The following is a 6,000-nucleotide window of genomic DNA, read 5'->3' as shown; positions in this document are numbered from 1 at the left end:
CCATCATCCCTGACCACTGGTCCTGTTAGCTAGGGATCATGGGAGTTGTAGGCCAAAACATCTGGAGAGCCGAAGGTTGCCTATGCCTGGTCTAAACCTTTGGCCCTGCACCACAGCCCCGATCCAAACCCTTCCTCGCCCAGGTGGGGAGAGCAAAACCTACAGGCGCAAAAATCGTTAAGTGGACGCCCTCTTGTAAGCAGCGCTCCCTGGCAGGTGGCCAAGAGAAGTTGTAAGGCAGGGCAATTAGCTGAGAGTGAAGGGCTTCAAAGCGTGGGTTGTTGCCCTTTGATCATCGGCTTTGAGCACCTAGCTCCAAGCCCAGACAGCAGGCGAGCGGGACTGCGCCACGCTGCCACGCATAGCTGCCCCTCCCTAAGGCAGCCGGTGACTTGCAAAAGCTACTTTCCAGGTGACCACCCACTCAAAGCCTGCTTGGCAAAGCTTTTTAGGCCCGCTTTCTTTTTTGCACAGAACCCGGGATCCGTTCTGTCATGCGGATTAGCAGATTAGGCGAAAGGAACCTGCAGGACGGGGCCTTCGCCTCGGCTCGGCACCTCCTCCTTGATCTCTGATGGGGGCCTGTTTACGCGCAGTGCGCGCTTCAGCTGACAGATGGGCGAATCCCCCGTGTTGTGTAAGCAACTCGTCAACAGCCCTCAGCAAAGCTGGAAAGGAAATGCTCCAGTTTAGCGACAGCCAGCCAGCCAACCAACCACGCAGGGGCCTGGCCGTGCCAGAAGCCGTTGGGAGAAAAGAGGCCGGGAGGCAGCCGAGCGCAAAAGGGGAGGGCTTGTGGGAGGAAATGATTGGTTCGCGAAAGAATTTTGTTGAGTTAACATGCAAGCAGAAGCAGCCAGATCTTGTTGCCTGCGCCCATCAGATGCATGCTGTAATAATACAAACGGGCGGGGGGGGGGAGTGGGGGAATCCGTGGTTGAACAGCAGAGCAAGTAATCCGCCTAAATTGTGCAGGGAGAGGCTGGAAGAGAGATTAGCCCTCGCGCTCGGGGAGGGGCCTCTAACGTTTATTGATTCGCTCTACGTATAGCCAGAACCACAAGAGAGGAGAGTCCAAAGTCATAACCCGTTCCAGAGATGTCCATGCCAGGTTTTGCACTAGGCCAAGTGACAAATGGAGGGAAATAAATGGGAGTTAGCTGGGCTGTGTTATTCTGTAAACTGCGAGATTAACATTGCTCTGGTCTGTTTTGTCCTGTTAAGTCTTATCAGCAGCATCGGTTCGTTTCCAAGGTTGCCCAGGAGGCCAGGACAGTGGAATGTAAATAGAGCATTCCCAAGTAAGCAGGTCTCCCTGAAGTGTAAAATGGGCTGCGGAAGGATAAGATTAGCCCAACTGAAACTTTGCACAGGGGAAGTTTTAAGTCTCTGCACGCTTCTGCCGCCTGGGACTGGAATGGGGGGTGGCTTTGTTCTTTCACGCGGCTGCTGACTGGCCCGGCCAGGGACAAGCTGTTCCCTCATTAACATGCACATTCCAGGACCTCCGGGTTGCTTCTGGGCCACTGTTAACGGGGAAAGATTGCTACAAAGAGGTCAAGGGCACAGTGCCTAATTTATGGCTTGCTATACTTTGACACTGAGATCCACAGCAAGGGATCCATCAGATCCATGCAGAGGAGAGTGCATGAGGAACCCTGCAGGGGACTTACACCCATCTGGCAACAACACCCAACCCATATTTCTGTGTGAGCTTTAGAGCAAATGCATGCGGGGCAACAGAAGCTGGAGGTGGGGGCTTGCTCAAGTTATGAGTGCTGAAGAGGTTGTTGTTGGCATTCGTCTGACTCAAGAGACAACAGTGTGTGCCTCCAGGGTGGTGTAGTCAAACTGCTGCCTCAGCAGCACCAAAGTGACCTCTCTGGGGTGCAAGCCTGGGCACTGTGTGTGTGTGTGTGGGGGGGGGGATCCTGAGCTGCCCAGATGATGATACCCCCGATAGCCTCGCTTTTGTGGTCCAAGGGAAAGTAGAGCAATATATTTGGCACTAGCTTGGCTGCAGGAGATACCAGAAGGAGGCATAGGAGGCACCGTCCAACTGTCTTAGGGACTCTACTCCAGATTTGTGCAGAGTTTACTCCTTAGCCTTTTCTTCTTCCGAAGAAATCCTGTAAGGCATCAGAGGTTTTGGGTCAGAATTATTCTTCTCCTAGATGGGTAGGCAAACTAAGGCCTGGGGGCCGGATGCGGCCCAATCGCCTTCTCAATCCGGCCCATGGACGGTCCGGGAATCAGCGTGTTTTTACATGAGTAGAATGTGTCCTTTTATTTAAAATGCATCTCTGGGTTATTTGTAGGGCATAGGAATTTGTTCACCCCCCAAAAAAAATATATATAGTCCGGCCCCCCACAAGGTCTGAGGGACAGTGGACCGGCCCCTGCTGAAAAAGTTTGCAGACCCCTGTGACCTAGATGGACTGCTTTGTTCTGAATATTTGAATCTGTTAAAAGATACCTTGAGTGTGTGTGTGTATGGAATTTAAGAAATGTAATAAACCAAAATGCTGATTCTTTGCTTCCCACTACTCTCATTTTCCCATATTTAAAATTTTTGATTCCATTCTTCCTCCAAGGGACATTGTTTGAGATAGTATACATGGGTTCAGGCCCAAAGAGAAGAGAAAGGGACTGAGGACAATTTCCCACCAAACCCAGGAAATCCCAGCTGCCACTGCCTGGCAGGCAGACGTGGTTTTGGGGCCTTACCCATTATTTACCAGCACACGTTGCCTTCATGCTGTGGAATGAGCATGTCAGTTCCTAACTAGCAAAGAGCCCCAGAATTGCAGGCTGTGTCTGCTGGTAGAAATACAAAGCTTTTCATTTGCACGTAGCTGTTGATTAAGCCCATTGTTTAATTTTGAATTAATGAAATGATGCATGTGTCAAGCATATTGGGCTTGCAACACAAAGCTGCATCCTCGATAGGGTGGTGCTGTTATCTTTATCTACAGAGCATAATGGCCAGCGGTGGCTGTCAAATTTAGTATTGGAAGTTCAGGCTGTGGCTGTCATTCTACTCCTTTTCTGAACTCTTTGGCTATGATCAGGGGACGCAGGTGGCGCTGTGCGTTAAACCACAGCGGGAAGGTAAATGGTTTTCCGTGCGCTGCTCTGGTTCATCAGAAGCGGCTTTGTCATGCTGGCCACATGACCCGGAAGCCGTACTCCGTCTCCCTCGGCCAATAAAGCGAGATGAGTGCCGCAACCCCAGAGTCGTCTGCGACTGGACCTAATGGTCAGGGGTTCCTTTATCTTTATGATAAGAGTACGGTAAGTCATAACAACCTCCTTGCTGAAGGCCTAACAGGTGCTCTCTATCCAGCAGGTTGGTCTCAGCAGTACAGGCTGGAAAAAGATGCAAGAGTTCAGCACAGGAGTCTTAATGGGGATCAGACAGTCCCAGGTCACCTCTTACCATGCGCATAGAAAATAAATGTGGATTGCAGGCTGCAAAAGGGCAGATCTCTCCCACTCCCAATATCTGACACAAATATGTGCCATACTGCCTTCCTTGCAGATGCATGATTGCACTGGTGGAAACGAAACACTATGTTCACGGAAAGTACTGGGGGTTCCACTTTCCCCCGACAACAGTTCTTTCCTTTCACAACTATCTTTCACCTTCTCTGCTCAGCAAGAGATTCTGATGAGCCAATGTCTTCTCTATCTCCCACATTACAGTATTCTCATACTGTACATGCGACAAACATGTATTACTACTATTTGCCACTAGAGGGTGCAACCAACCCAACGTTCAGAATAGTTTTGTCCTGGAGAAGTGGGGTTTGTCCACAACAACTCCTTATCGTGTAGAATCAAGAGACACACAAAAATAACAGACACATCTCTTGCTTCCCCTTACTACTGTTATAAGAAAAAACTGCTCCTTTCCCCTTATGGTGTATCCAAGAGCCCATATAGAGTCCTTAAGTAGGTTCCCTATCGGTAGGAGAAAACAACAGAGGCCAACCAGAGAATATTGAGAAGAAAGCAGCTAGTAAGGCTGATCTTTATTAAACTGTTGCAACAGGGTCCCCCCATATAGGGAGGGAGGAGAGGAACCCAGAACAATGGTGTGCAAGCCCTTATATAGACTTTTGAAATTGCTCACCCTGTAGGTCAAGACCACCCCCTCCCCCAAACACCATCACAAAAGGAGGCGGTCTCCAACAGAAATACACCACAGGGGGCAGTCTACAACAGAAATCCTGTCTGTCAGGATACCTGACAATGGTCACTGATTGCTTTTCCTGGGTAGCCTGGCCATTCTTTTGTGATGCTTAATAGTTTAGTTCCTGAATCCAGGTCACAGGCTCACCCTATTCATACACAAATATGCCCTTAAGACAGGATTTGTAAGCAAAAGACAATGAGGAGGCTTTCCCTATTTCCTCCCTTACTGCAGAGGATTATTTGAGGTCACTGGGCGAGTCAAAATGGCTTCAGGATTGCTCTCCTATACTATTTCAGACACATGGTTTATATACTGTAGTTATGTATGTGTTTGCCTTGTACATTTATGAACACTTATTTTATATTTGAGACCTTAGAATTCTTATAACACTACCTCCTCCACTTTTTATTGTTTCCTTGAATATATTTATTTCAACAAAAAGTTCTCAAAGCATATGCAGAGAACTAGCATGCTTGGGTAGCTAGAGAAGATTGGGTAACCGCTGTTTGAAAACTTGATCTGTGTCGGCCTTGCTCCAAGATGCAGCTGGAAGAAGCATGAGACCAGCAGCTTCCGGACGGGCTGACAGGCATGGACAGATTCTATCCACCTTCCAGCTGCATGTAGGGGTGTGGTTATTTGCAAAAGATCCACCAGCTTGGAACTAAAGGGAGGCATTCATCTCCTGTCACTCCCCAAAGATGCTGCCAGAGATAGTATATTCTATCTAGCCTTATGATGATGTATGTGTAATAACGTACAGTAAAGAAACAATGACTATGTTCTACCTCTAGCAATGGAGACCGGATACTTCTGAATGCCCGTTGCTGGGCATGGGAGGTGGGCAGGCTGCTGTGATGCTCAGGTCCTGCTTACAGGCTCCCCATAGGCATCTGGTGAGAACAGGATGCATGAGTTAGAGGGACCATTCATATAAAGATGCCTCTAAACCATGGATGGAGAACTCCGCACCTGGGGGCTGGGTATGGCCTCTGGGACCTCCAGATCCAAGCTATGCCTCCCCTGTCCTCCTCATGCTCAGCAAATAAGCTTGGAGGGGGGAGGAAACCCCCCATGGTCTCCAATTGCCATGCAGGGGTCATTGTGGGGAGGGGGGGTTGCAATTGATAAAGGAATGGTTCGCCCTCCCCATGCCCTGCAACCCCCTTACTGAAAATCCATATGTACACGACAATTGGGTTGTTGTTTTTATTTTGATTATATATCTTGTGGTTTTATATTTTGATTTTGTTCTGTGAGACCTCTGGGTATAGGGCGGTATATAAATTCAACGAATTAAATTAATTAACAGATGTTGAGTCAGACCCTGACTAGGACTTTTGGCTAATGCTTTTACTCTACCCCACACCCAAATTGTACCATGAAGTTCCTTACCACCAAGGTCTCCAAGGAAGCCTTTTAACCCTTTCGTGAGCATGGCACAAGAGCAGAGTTCTTACCTGCTCCACAGGAGAGTCTCTTTCTGGGGAAGCTTCAGTGCTGGGCATGGCTTCTTGACTCTGGCACCCTGGAATGGAGATTGCAGCTTGGATCCCTTGATGATTGCAGCCCATGGGCTCAAGATTTGCAAACTTCCACTAAGATCCATTGCTAGGATCCTTTCCTAAGCGAGATGGCCCACTGCCTTACACTGAGGGTAGGAATTCTGATCCCCCAAAGGAAAACAAGGCAGAGAAAACCAGGCTAAAAGGGAAGAGGAGCTTTTTCCTTCTAGGAAAGCTTCTGTGAATCTCTGCCCTGCTCCCACCATTCCAGAAAGGCCGCTGCCAACAATGGGTCTC

The sequence above is a fragment of the Lacerta agilis genome, chromosome 1, assembly GCF_009819535.1.
Source record: "Lacerta agilis isolate rLacAgi1 chromosome 1, rLacAgi1.pri, whole genome shotgun sequence".
NCBI lineage: Eukaryota > Metazoa > Chordata > Lepidosauria > Squamata > Lacertidae > Lacerta > Lacerta agilis.
The sequence above is the reverse complement of the archived record's forward strand: the minus strand, read 5'-3'. Positions refer to the sequence as shown.